Below are 13,400 nucleotides of genomic sequence, written 5' to 3'. Positions count from 1 at the left end.
AGCTCAGGATGGGGCTGCTACCCTTCTGGAGTTCACAGTCCAACAGGAAAGAAATGCATTATTGAGATAATACACAAGTAAATGTAAAATTGCATTAACATGCAGTGAAGAAAAGGTGTAGGGACCTAAGATCGTATGTAGGAGTCTTGCCCTGAGGACGCTAGGGACGCTTTCTTGAGCAAGTGTTACTTCCGTCGGGAGATGGAAGTCGAGGAGGGGCCAAAGGAAGCTTGCGGGTGTGTGAGTGTTTAGATAGGTTGGTTTGTAGTTTAGTTACATATCAGTATTACTTGATTTTGCTGTATCTGTGTTCTGCATTTTAATTCCTTCAGCTCATAAATGTTAGTTTGCATTAAGTTGTTTTCGGTCATTACACCCAAAGCGAGCTGACTGCTCGGCGCCCCCGCGTGAGGACAGCAGTGTAACGGGCGTGTCTCCCTCCCACAGGTGATCAGCCAGTCTAGGGCCAGGTTTAACCCAAGCATCAGCATGATCAAGAAGTGCATCGAGGTCCTGATAGACAAGCAGTACGTGGAGCGCAGCCAGGCGTCGGCGGACGAGTACAGCTACGTGGCGTGACGTCCGCACCGCCGGCGCCGTGTGCGGTCTCGTCGCGTCGCCCTCCGGGCGTCCCCGGGGGAGAGAGCAGGCCTGTGCCTCCGTAATTTGGTCATTTGGCAGCCCCTGTTTTTCTGCTGTTTACAACATCACCAGTGCCACGTCCCGAGCTTCAGAGAAAATGTCTACAGATATTTCAAGCTCATGTCATTATGACATTTCTTAAAACTTTATTAAAAAAAGAAAGAGTGAAGTATTGCTGAAACGTGGAAATTTGGTTGGGTACCATGCTTTTTCTCGCCTTCACGTTTGCAGTTGATGTGTTTTTTTTTTTTTTTTTAATGTATCTTAAAGGACATACGATAAAAACTTAAATATTCTAATATGACAGATAGCCTAATAATTGTATCTACATTAAAATGACAAACATGATATTGCTGCTTGTCAAATAAAAAAAGAAAGAAAGAAGTAGAAAGCCGTTCCCATGTGGCTGGAGTATCACACGAAGCACCACGTGTAAGCGCTCGTGAGGCGTCAGGCACAGACGCAGCCGTTTTGTGTTTGTGCCTGGGCGGTTTGACTCGCTGCGCGCCTGCCTAATCCTGCGTGAAAAATGTCTAGATTACTGTTCTCGAGTGCCCAAAAGGGGGTTCAGCAGGAAGAATGTTCTGTTTTTATGGATTGGGGTACCTTGTATGCGAGCAATTTGAATAGCGAGGGTTTCATTCCATCAAGAGTTCCTGGGGGTCCCCTGCTGCGCCCCGGAAACGAGGGACGAGAGCGCCTCCGGCCTGCGTCTGGCTCAGGAAGAGTGGTTCTGAGGCTGTCTGGCTTCTGTTTTCACAGTCCGTCAGCCCTGGGGCAGGCTCACCCTGCCTCCGCTGCCTTCCCTTCGCCTCTCTGGGTTGTAGGGGCGCCTGGGGTACCTGCCTGCCCTCCACCCTCCCACCCGCGTGCCCACGCCGGGTTCTGGCTCCGCGTCACAGGCGTCCTTAGCAGTGCGTGGCCTGAGTACCTTTCACGGTTCTTATCCGTGTAGTGACTCACGCCGCGGGCCACTTACATACACATGAAGGTCTGTTAACTCTGTTTACTGAATGTGTCAACAGCCCCCGTACATTTTTTTTAAGCTGGGATATTTTTAAAAAGGCCTTTAAACAAAAACCATAACCACAGTGACATTGTTACACTTAAATAAACAGTAATTACTTAATATCATCTAATACGTGGTCCATGTTCAGATTTCTCTTATTGCTGCAAAAATGGTTTTTTCAGTTGGTTTGTTTGTGCTTTTTCTAACTCATGTCTCTTAAGTGTTTTAAAAAATCTGCTGGGTTTTTTAATGACTTCTGTGCCATACTTTGCATTTTCCCTTTATTCCCAGAGAGGAAATGATGGCAAACTAAGTAATATTATGTGTCCACTGTCAAAAGCAGACCTTTGTTTTGATGAATTGTTGATAAAGTTTTTCCAAATTAATTTTTTTCTTAAATATTTATGTATAAATGTTCAATTAAGTCTTATCTTACTAATTGTCAAGAAAATATAATGGAAAATGGACAAAAAGCTTGTGCTGAGGCTGGCAGCTGTGACTGACGAGTTTTGCCCCATCTTTCCCCTTTTCACCTGAAAGGAAACAGGAAGAGGCTGGAGCGCCCCCTGACGTCCCCTCGCGAGAGGATTGGAGCGGAGCGGACACGCTGCAGAGACGCCGGGAGGCTGAGCTGTCGGGCCGGGTCAGGCGGGGACTCTCGGCCCAGAACGCGGCCCGGCCCGCGCGCGGCAGCCGCTGGTGCGGGCGGAGGGGTCGGAGCCCCGGCGGGGAGGGCAGGGCGCTCAGCGCTTACTCCGGAAAGCAGGAATGTGGCCGAAGCTGTCAGGAGTTTAGAAGAGATGGTTGCGAATACTGAGGAGGTTAACGTCTGTTGCACAGCCAGGCAGTGTCCGCTTGGCCCTTTTCCTTTGAAACCAGGTGTTTCCAGGGCTGCTGTGGGTGCAGGTTTCGTCTGGGGTCTCGTCCAGTGTTTCCTGACAGTTTCCTTTAATACTAACAAACGAGTAGACACTCGGGGGGTCGTTGTGTCTTTCTTTATTATTATTTTAATTGAAGTGCAGTCAGTTACAATGTATCAGTTTCTGGTGTTTAGCATAAATGTTTTACTTTATAACTTACTACCTTGAAAGTGTTCCGCTTTCTTACTGTAGATGCTACAGTGCTGTCAAATCTGTGACCCTTTAAACCTTTTTTGAATGCAGACTGGAGGTGCTTCCACGTGGTATTTGGTATTTGTTCATCTTCAGACAATCCTGTTAAATGGGAAACGTTCCTCTATTTTCACGGATGAGGAAACGAAATATGGAGCTTTTCCCAGGAGTCATCGCCAGAAAATGTAGAGCCTGAATTTAAAACCCAGTCAAAACAGGGGACCTCATAGTCCACTTACATAGTTTAGCCGGTAAGTTAGGAGGAAATCACTTCACTTCATACGTAAAGAATAGTATTTCCTGACTCTTCAGGATAAAAATCGGGGGTGAAGTTCGTGGGTTGCTAATTTTATCCCGTGTGGCCAGATTGATCTGCTCCCTGAAAGAACTTTGGTGCTGCAGGAAAAAGATGGGAAGGCTCTGTGACTTTGGTCACCCGCCCTGTGCAGGAGTCCCCGGCACAGCGTGCGGTGCTCCATGCCGAGCACTGCACTTCTGCAAGTGGCTGGGCTTTGGTAGTTTGTCTTCTGGGGAAGAAAGGATGGGCAGGGTAGGCAGGGACCCACTTTTAGCAGAAATCGGCTGCTCTGGCGTGAACTGCACCTGACAGGCTGACCCAGGAGATCGGGGGTGCAGCAGCAGCAGGTCTCTCAGGAAACGCGGGATGCTGGGAAGAGAGGGGAAAGAAAGCTGTGTTAGCGATTTAGTTTATATAATGCTGAGGTGACTCAGTTCAGATCGGTGCTGTGCACAGAGGAAATTTCTGAGACGCCTTGTTTAGACTGCACGTTTTAAAATAACCGTCTCCCCCTGTTGGCAGCTGAGGAAGATGCGGCCCTCCAGCCCTCTGGTTGAATGGTGACCTGCAAATACGCGGTAGAGAAGGACCAGGAGGGCCACGCCCTGTCCACCTGCACACCATGTGCTCCATCCAGTGGGGCCACCTGGGCACCGCTCCATGAAGCAGGGAGAGGCACTCAGGCTGAGGAACAGGCATCGCAGCCTCACCCCCACCACCTCTGCCCTCTTCCACACGGGTGTCTGTCCACATGAAGGGGCCAGTTTGCACGCCCTTGGAGCTGCACCTTCAGGAAGCCAGCCTCGCTGTGGAAAATCAGGCTCACTTCTGACCTGGTAATTTAAATCCCAGCTGATTTGACTCAGATGCGCTGAGACCAAGTGGAAGTCCTAGAAGCGATGCCTCGGGATTCTCTGGGAAGCGGAGGTAAAGGAAGGGAAGGACCAGGCAGTAACAGTGCGTCTCTGCCACAGCCAGACCATCCGTCCCGGCATGAGAGCCTCGGGGTGAGTGCAGGGCCCACCCAGGAAGCTCGGGGCCTCAGGGCCAGCGCTGCGGTTTCTGAACACAGGGGAGACAGCAGGGTGACGTGAGCTCAGGGCTAGGGTGAGTCCTTTTTTGCCCGAAGGGTTTACTTCAGACCTGCTTTGTCTTGCAGGGGTGTGTGTGTGTTCATTTCCATGTGAATCGCCACTGTCCTGTCTTAGTGAGGTGTTGGTGTTGGCCTCTCTTAATTACTGCACTGCGGTGGAGAGGGTCCCCTCTAGAATCGTGTCCACCCAGGACCCGTGAGTGTGACTCTGTTTGGAAACAGGACCTTTTGCCATTGTAGTCAAGTTAAGATGAGGTCATCCTGGGTCAGTGTGGCCCTAATGCAGTGATGGGGTCCTTATAAGAAAAGGGAAATTTGGACACACACATGGAGGAGAGACGGCCATGTGGAGATGGGTGGAGACAGTGAGTGCACGTCAGAAACAGCCAGCAGGGGCCAGGAAGAGGCAAGGAAGCCTCCTGGAGCCTTAGGCAGGAGTGGGGTCCTGCTGACACTCGGTTCTGGACTTCCAGCCTCCAGAGCTGTGAGAGGCTGCGTTCTGTGGCTTCAAGCCACTAAATTATGGTACCTTGTTACGGGCAGTCCTAGAAAACTAATACAGTTCCCTTTATACATTCTTTTTTTTGTTGTCGTTCTTTTTTATTGACGTGTGGTCGGCTTACCATGTTGCGTCAGTTACACATTTTTAAAATGGGTGGACTTACAATTTTTGTAGGCTTTTATATATTTTATATTTCAATGAGGCGATTACACTTTGGTATAAAAATCAACTAAACACAAAATTTTCTGATTTTTCCTTAAGAGGAATTTGAGAAATGGTCTGCAAAGAATCACCATTTACCAGCTGAAGAAGCTTCGTGCGGCTGTGCACCAGCAGGCCCGCATGTCCCTGGAGGAAGTGGGGGAGACACGGAGCAAGGCCAGGGCTGCGGGGGGAGCTCCTTGAGAAGCCCTGTGCTGGTGGTGAGAGTCTGCACATGGGGCCAGGACACGCGGGACAGAAACTCCCAAGGAGGAGGGACTCCATGGCCACGCTTACTGATCATCTGCTGGGAGGCGCCTGCTGGATTCTTCCTCTTCTCCCCAGTCTCTTAACATACGAGTGTCTTGGACTTTTTTTCGCGTCTACGTCAGCTCCTCAGTGACCTCATCGAGTGCGAAGGCTTCAATGCCATCCACGTGCCAACAGCATTCAAAGTAACAATGCCCAGCCCAGGCCACTCCCCTCAATGCAGGGGGGCCAGTGGCCCCACAGTCTCCACGCCCGGGTGGCCGGTGGGTGTCTGTAACCGGGCGCACCCAAGCCTCCCCCAGCAGCCACAGGTGTGCTGTCACAGCCTTGCCCATCTCGGTTGAGGGCAAGTCCTTCCTTCCCATTTCTCAGGTCAAAACCTTTGCGTTTTCTTTACTCACCTGTCTTCCACCTCCCCTATGTATGTTGGCTCTACGTTCAGAACCGGTTCGGAGTCTGGCCGGTGAGCCGCACCAGAGGCGGTGACAGCAGGGCAGTGCGGAGCAGGCTGCATTCCAGTTGCCAGGGTGGCTGGAGGAGGGGACACTCAGCAGAGGGATGATTGGGGTGCCATCAGGAGAGGAGTGAGTGGACGTCCGGGCACGGCCACCAAGCCAGGCATGGCCAGCGTTCCTCGACAGAGATCAGAGTAGGGCCAAAGCCAGACTCGTCACCCTGGGTGGAGCCTGGGAGTCCCAGACAGGAGGATGTCCACTCACCAGGAGTGGATGCCAGATATGCATGGACTGCAGAGCTGGACGAGATACCCTCTTCCCACTGCAGGGCCCTGGCTGGAGGCCAGAATGGGGCCACAAAGGAGGGCGGGAGGCCCCAGTGTGGAGAGACGGCAAGTAAGCGGTGGAGGTCAAGCTGGCTGGGCACCATTCCAACGGGGATGCCGTGGGGCCGTTTCTGAAATGTGGACGAGGACAGATGGTGGCACCAAGGGCCTGGAGACAGCAGTTCCCAGGCCTCTTGCCTTAGGGCCCCGGTAGGATCGATGGTTGGAGTTGGACCAGGCTCTAAAGGTCACATGGGTGAACCTCTCACACTGAAAGTGTGGAAGGTCATGACCGTGTCCTCCGTCGGCCCCTGCTTTGTCTCCCCCTGCCCCCTTCCCGGCTTCCCGAGCCTTCCACGTGCTGTGTTCCATCCCCAGACCCCCCACAGCTGGCCCACCATGGGCCCCAAGAAGCGGCCTCAAACCGCTGCTCCTCTGCTCCTTCCCGGTCCACTGGCGAGGCTGTCAGGCTGGGCTTCAGCCAAGGGCAGGTCCCCCTTCTTCCCCCAGGTTCCCCCAAGACGAGGCCTGGTGCAGAGCCCGGCTGGTGATGAGGCGCTGTGCTCGTCCCGTCCCCCCCCCCAGCTCTCATGACCCTCTGGGGAAGGGTCGTGGAGATGCTGCCTAGCGTCCCTGGCTGTCGGGGCCCCTGTGGGCTGGAGCACCTGGTCCTGGGCTGCCCGCATGGTGTGGAGTTCCTTACTGAGTGCTCCCTGGGGAGGACCTGCCTCTGAAGACTTCAGGCAAAGGAGGAATTTGTTTAAGAGAAAGGTTTGCTATTGAATCCAGCCCCTAGTTATGTTTTGGGGGTGAGTGTATTTCCTTCACGTGCAGCAGCGATGCCCAAGGGACACCTCAGTTCTCTGGTCAGAGTGTTGACAGTGTTCTAGATGCTCCCTGGGAGCCAAGGGATAGGAACCTCCCAGCGCTGAGGGATGGTGAAGGCCAGCTGCTCTTTTTCTGGAAGGAAGGAGACTGAGGGCATCTTCCCTGGGCATACCCACAGCCTGCAGGCCGCCCGGCTGCGGTGAAGGGAGGGGTCTGCAAAACTCTCAGACCAAAACCACCTTCCAAACATAACCCTGACCTCAGTGTCTAAAATGTCTCTATCCAGGGCTCCTTTGGGTTTGGTTGTGCAAACTGGTTTTTACATTCTGCACATTTCCCATAAACAGAATTGCAGGCTTTGTTTTCATGTGTGACCGGCTCCATTCACTTCACGTAATGTTTTCAGGGTTCATCCATGTGGTATGTAGCATGCGTCAGAATTTCATTCCTTTTTGTGGCTGAATAATACTCATTCAGTAATAAATAAGAGTATACCACTTCTTATTTATCCACGCTTCAGCTGACGGGTATTTGGGTTGTTGACCCATTTTTTTGGTATTGTGACTGATGCGGCTGCAAACCTTTGTGTACAGGTTTTTGTATGAGTGTAAGTTTTCACGTCTCCTGGGTGTACAAGCCAGGAAGGAACTGCTGGGTCTTATGGTAATTCTGTGTCTAAATTTTTGAGGACCTGCACTTTCCAGAGCAGCTGCACCACTTTATTATATTCTCACCAGCAAGGGGTTCCCATTTCTCCACATTGTCACCGACACTTACTCTTACTGCCGTCCTGGTGGGAAGGAAGCTCGTCGCAGTTTGATTTGCATTTCCCTGGTGACGAATGGTACTGACCATCTTTTCCAGGCACTCGTGGGCCGTTTGTATTTCTCCTTTGAAGAAATGCCTGTTCAAATACTTTGCGCATTTTGAATTTGGGCTGATAGTCTTTGTTACTGAGTTGTAAGAGTTCTTTACATGTTCAGGGTAGTAGACTCTTCTCAGATATGTGATTTGCACATATTTCCCCCTGTTCTTCATTTTCTTGATAGGGTCCCTTGACACGAAAGTTTAACATTTTGATGAAGTCTAACTTACCCATTTCAAATAACTCGGGATGGAAAACTGCCTCTGAGCCTGATCACAAGTTGAAAAAGGAGAGAGAATCATGGCCACATAGACAGATAGCAAAATAATTTTAAGAGAACATTGCTTACAGTTTGGTGTCTGGTCTGTATTCTGGAGATCCCAGCACCTGGAAGCAGTGTTTGTGGCGTCGTCTCCCCTGTGGGCGAGGAGGAGACGAGGTGCACCACTGTCAGGTCTCCTGGAGGGGCTGCGCCGGGAGCATGCGGGCCCTTCTCCGACAGGGGCCTTTCCAGGGGTGGTTCCCCTTGGACCGGCCCGGGGGGAGGTGGGGCCGGAGCGGGTCGAAGGGCAGCCGGTTGAAGAGGGGAAACGCTGCAAACTCTCAGCTGGAAATCCTTACGTCCCCCTTTCCCACCCAGCTCCCCAGACACAGGCCTGAGTGGCTAGAATGGGTGGGGAGAGCCCCCCATCCACCCCGGAGCCACCCCAGTCCAAGCACAGTGACCCCTGACCTGTCACCACCTCCAGTTAAGTCCCTGGTTGTCCCTGGAGAGGGGACCTTTCTTCCTCCATTCTTGTCTGCGAATCTGGAGTGCAGTATAATTTGATGAATTCCCCAGATTTTAACCAGGTCTTAACCACGCATCTGTTTCTAACAATGATCAATGGGTGACTTAAGGTATTTTGATGAGAAAAGGTTATTAATTTTAGGTAGTCAAGTTTATCAATATTTTATCATTAGAGATTCTTGGGTCTTTTTTATTTTTATTTTATTTTTTAAATTGTTTTTTTTTTCAAATTGCTTCGAATATTTATTTTTTCTTCACATTTTCTAGGTGACTTGATTGATTGATTGATTGATTGATTGATTGATTAGTTTTTTGTGTGGAGGGAGGTAATTAGGTTTATTTATTTTTAGAGGAGGTCCTGGGGATTGAACTCAGGACCTAGTGCACATGCACTCTAACCACTTGAGCTATACCCTCCCCCCAGGTCTTATTTATTTTTGAAGTTAAGTTTTCCTTTGGGGGTAATTTTAGGTTTATGGCCGAGTTGCAAGGAGGGTAAGTCCTCCCCCACCAGTTTCCTTTCCCCTAACGCCCCCCTGCGTTACCACAGGACATTTTTAGAACTAAGACACCAGCAGCATTTCTGTTGAGGAAACCCCAGTCCCGATTGGATTTTGTCGATTTTCCATTCATGTCCTTTTCTGTTCCAGGACCTCCCGCAGGAAACCGCAGTCTGTCTGCTTGTCACGTCTCCCTAATCTGTTCCTAATCTTTCTTGGCTTTTCATGCCATGACAGTTTTGAGGAGAACTGGCCAAGTATTCTGTAGATTCGACCTTATTTTAAAATTATTCCTTACTCTCAAGATGGAAGTCACCTATGTTTTCTTCTAAAAGGTAAAATTTTTTCTTTTGACATCCAAGTTCTTAATCTATTCAGGATTTACTGTTTTTCTTTCTTTTTTGGAGAGTGGGTAATTAGGTTTATTTATTTATTTAATGGAGGTGCTGGGGATTGAACCCAGGACCTCGTGCATGCTAAGCATGTGCTCCACCACTGAGCTACACCCTCTTCTCAGGTTTACTTTTATACTGAGGACCCATGTTCATTTTTTTTTCCATAATGATAACCTGTTTTTCTCATTGAGCAGTTTGTCTTTTCCGCAAGGATTTGCCATGGCCCTTGGTCATATGGTCCTCATTTGCATAGTCCTGCCTCTGGGCTGTTTCATTCCGTTGGTCACTTTGTCTGTGAGCCAGTAACACAACTGCCTTAATCACTCCAGCTTCATCCTGTCGTTGCATCTGGCAGAGCTGGTCTCTTCTCCGTGGTCCTTTTTTTCAAAGTATCTTGGATGTTCTTTGTTATTCCTCATACATGTGTCATGTTTCACAAAAACAAACACAGAAACGCTGTTGGGAACTTGGAAGGGAGTTGCATTCGCTCTGTGGAGCAGCATGTGAACTCTGACACTTTCAGGTGACACCTTCCTACCCATCAGCTTACAATGTCCTTCCCTTCATTCGGGGCTTCTTCAATGCTTTTCGGTGAAGGTGTGCACCTTACTATGTATAGGGCTCGCATATCTTTTATTAGATTTATTTCTAGGTTCATTAAGATTTTTGTTTCTATTAAATGGTGTCTTTTAAAAATAAAATTTTCTGATCAGTTGTTGTTAGCGAATAGGGTGAAACTGCCATGTATGTGTTTCTATCTGGCATCAGGCCAGACTGTCTCCTTTTTGTATCTAGTCATTTGTCTGTTAATTCCTTCTAGTTTCCTGTGAAGGCAGTCATACCATCATAAAATGTTGTAACTCTGTCTCCTCCCGTTCAGCCCTGGCAGCTCGAGCTTCTTTGTCTTGTGCTGCTGTGCTGACTGGGACGTGCTATGTGGACGTGGTAACAGGGACACTGTCGTCTTTCTGACTTGAAAGGACAGTGTTCCTGCTGCTCTTTAAAAACCAGAGCTACACTCGCGTCCTGAAACAAGCCAAGGGCCAGTGTCTCCCCTTTAGCCTCCAGGAAAGGCTTTATGAGATGAGGGTGCTCTGTTCCTCAGCGGGGCCGACTTGCCTGCAAAACAAACTGGGCTTCTTGTTCTCTTTCTGGGGAAAGAGCCCATTTCTGACATCCGTCATGCTTAGCAGGTCACTGTTTTTCAAAATGAAAACCTGTTTCTGACAGTTATTTTTCTAGTAGAAAGGGCTCTCCTATTGATCGGTCGATCCATCTCGCGAAGCCGTTGTAGGAGCTGGCTGTGCTGTGCGGCTTCTAGGTCACGTACTAGCCGACCGCTCTCGGAAGGCAAGTTTCTGATTAAAGAAACTGACTTCTTAAGTGCATTTTAAATGAACACACACACACACACACACACACATTTACATCGTCCTGTCCTCGCCAGAACACTTTTGAGAAAATGGCAGCATTTTACAACAAATTAATTCTGTGTGTGTGGATTTTTGAAACTCTGTTTTGGGACCCCAGGCTGACTTCTTGCTGACGGCACGCTCATGCCTCTCCGTCACCTCCTGACTTGCTGGAACATGACTGCCTGGAAAGGAGGTTCTCAGTGGAGCAGAGATCAGCTCCATGAGAACGAGGAAACAGACAGCGAGCCTGGGCACATTCCTTCAGCCTCTCCTTTAAGACTCAGTCCCTGAAGAACAGATTGAACTCTTGCTCCTAAAGATAAGACCCACTTTTCAGAGGAAATGTCAAAAATCTAAGAAATCAGAACAAAGCTGTTATTAATCAGACATTGACTTATGCAGCTGTCATTGAATGGCCCCCACATGCAGGGTCCCATGGTGGACACTAAACACGGAGCAGTTCTCGCCCTCAGGTGACTCACAGTCTGGCAGTATCCAGCTGAAGCTGAATATTCACCAGGTATTGTGCGTGGTGAGGGTGGGTGTTCAGAGACAGCTTCCTGGGGGGAGTGGTGCTCCAGGGAAGGAGCGAAGCCTGCACATGGTCCGCAGTACGGGGTCAAGGCTGTGCTTTCAGTAAAGAATGAACAGCACCTCCCTTCCACTTCCTGATACCCCGGTCCTCTTGCTGAAGCCAACAAAAAATGCCATGTGTTTTTTTAAAAAAATAGTCTTCCTAAAAGCATCAGAGAACTAAAAAGACAGTGAATAGTTACAAGGAGAAGACCTGGCAGAGACAGGAATCCAGCAATTGGAGACCAGCATGGGGGCTGCTTTTGCCCAGAAAGCATTTGCTGAGTCAGAAGAGGTGGCTGAGTGGCTGGGCAGCGTGGGGGCAGCCTTCCAGGGGGAGTGCAAACGCTGGCCTCCACTGGCCTCCCACTTCCACAAAAAGCAAAATGTAGGATGTGGTGAGTGTTTCAGCAGATAGAGAAGCAAAAGTGCTGCTGGAGCCTGGAGGAGATTAGCTCCAAATGAGCAGAGGGAAGAAGGGAAGGCAGGGCTGGGAGGGCTTCTTGGAGGAGGTGGCCTTGAGCTGGGCTTGAGGGATGGGGCACGCTTCAGGAAGTCCAGGTGGGTGGAGGAGGACCTTGGGCAAAGGGAGGGTGTGCTTGGGGAATTACCAGCATTCCACTGTGGCCAAGTGCAAGGTGAGAGACACAGAGACAGAGAGAGAGAGAGAGACTACAGAGGGAGGTTGAAATGATGTCAGTGAGGGTCTTCAGGTCAAGGCCAGAAGCTTGTAAATTTTTGTAGAAAAAGGGAAACCAAAGGAGAATTTTGAATCAAGAAATGCCCAGGACTCAACCTGGAAGCCATTCTTCCCCCAGCCAGTCACCAAATCTGTATCCAAAATTACTGCTTTAGAATCCAGCCAAGTCTCCATCCATAGGGCCCCCACGGCCTGTGTTCAGGTTGCCATCCTCTCTCCCGGCTTCACACAGCACTGCCCTGACCGGTTTTCCAGTCCCCAGACTGCCTCCACCACATCCACCCTCAGGTGTTTCTCCCCTGCTGCCGACCTGGGTCGCTGTCCAAGTGCAAGTCCGCTGTGTCAGTTTCCTGCCTCGGGACCTGTGAGAGTGTCCCTTCTCGGGGTCAAGCCAGCATTCCTTTCACGTGACTCACCTTCCCTTCCTGCCGCCTTGCTGAGCCATCTCTCCTCCTACTGCCCTTTCTGCATGGGAATGCCCCCCACTCGTCACCTGGCTTGACCTGCAGGTCACCGGGTCAGGGTTCAGCTCCAGTGCCGCCCTCCCCGGCAAGCTCTGCCTCCTCTGGCATCTGCCCCCCAGGCTTCCTGTTGTTTTAACTCTCATCACACGGTGTTGAAATGGCCTGTTGGTTTCATTATTTTCCCTGCTTCGATTTATCCTCGGATCTGTGTTCCCACAGAGCAGGTGCTTGGGGCTCAAAAAAGTGTTCTCAGAAGGATGAGTCAGTTCACCTGCTCCCTGGACGGATGGAGCTCTCCCGCCCGAACGCCCCGCACCCTCTGGGGCCCTCCACAAACTGTCTGCTCCTGTTCCTCCTCCTCCACGTCTTCCTGTCCGAGGAGCTTCCTGGCGCAGGAGGAAGAGGACACACAAGTTGTTCAGAGGCATCATCTATGGGAAGACTCGGGCTGTGCAGCGGTGGCAGCGGTGGCAGCGGTGGCCTCTGGGGAGCAGGGAGGACGTGACCGCGGATTCTTTCCATTCTCTTAAATTTCTTATAGTGCTATATTTTGTAGTAAGAAAATACTTCCTTTTCTTTTTTGTTTTTTAGTTAGAGCGCTAGACCGAGACTGAAAGCGCTTGGTTTCAGGCAGAATAGCAAGATGTCATCTGTCTAGAAGAAAAAGAGCAAGAAAAACATGTATTTGTACAAATCTCTCTCCACGGTGTCAGTCACCTCCAGGGAGGGGCGCAAGAGGCTGGGGAAGCAGACTCTTCACCGATTTCCAAGTATGTTTTGGATTTTGAACCTTGTGCAGAAGAGTAGTGATCCAAAAGAGCCGAGCTTGGGAGGCGGGTGGATATAGCTCAGGGATGGAGTGTGTGCTTAGCAGGCGTGAGGTCCTGGTTCAGTCCTCAGTACTTCCATTAAAAGAAAAAAGCTGAGTTTGACCTCTAGCCCTGCGGAGACTGAGGGAGCCT

The 13,400-nt window shown here is 50.2% G+C and overlaps 1 long non-coding RNA gene across 1 annotated transcript; it reads left to right on the top strand.

Annotated features, from left to right (window-relative positions):
- Window positions 1–2,275: 2,275 nt before the first annotated feature.
- On the top strand, window positions 2,276–7,555 carry LOC116661471. Its single transcript, XR_004317335.1, has 4 exons — window positions 2,276–2,350; window positions 2,815–3,014; window positions 3,584–4,068; window positions 4,918–7,555. It is a non-coding gene; the product is annotated as an uncharacterized LOC116661471 (long non-coding RNA).
- Window positions 7,556–13,400: the final 5,845 nt, after the last annotated feature.

This window comes from Camelus ferus, chromosome 35, assembly GCF_009834535.1.
Source record: "Camelus ferus isolate YT-003-E chromosome 35, BCGSAC_Cfer_1.0, whole genome shotgun sequence".
NCBI classification, from domain to species: Eukaryota; Metazoa; Chordata; class Mammalia; order Artiodactyla; family Camelidae; genus Camelus; species Camelus ferus.
This window is presented reverse-complemented; position numbering and strand designations above follow the sequence as displayed.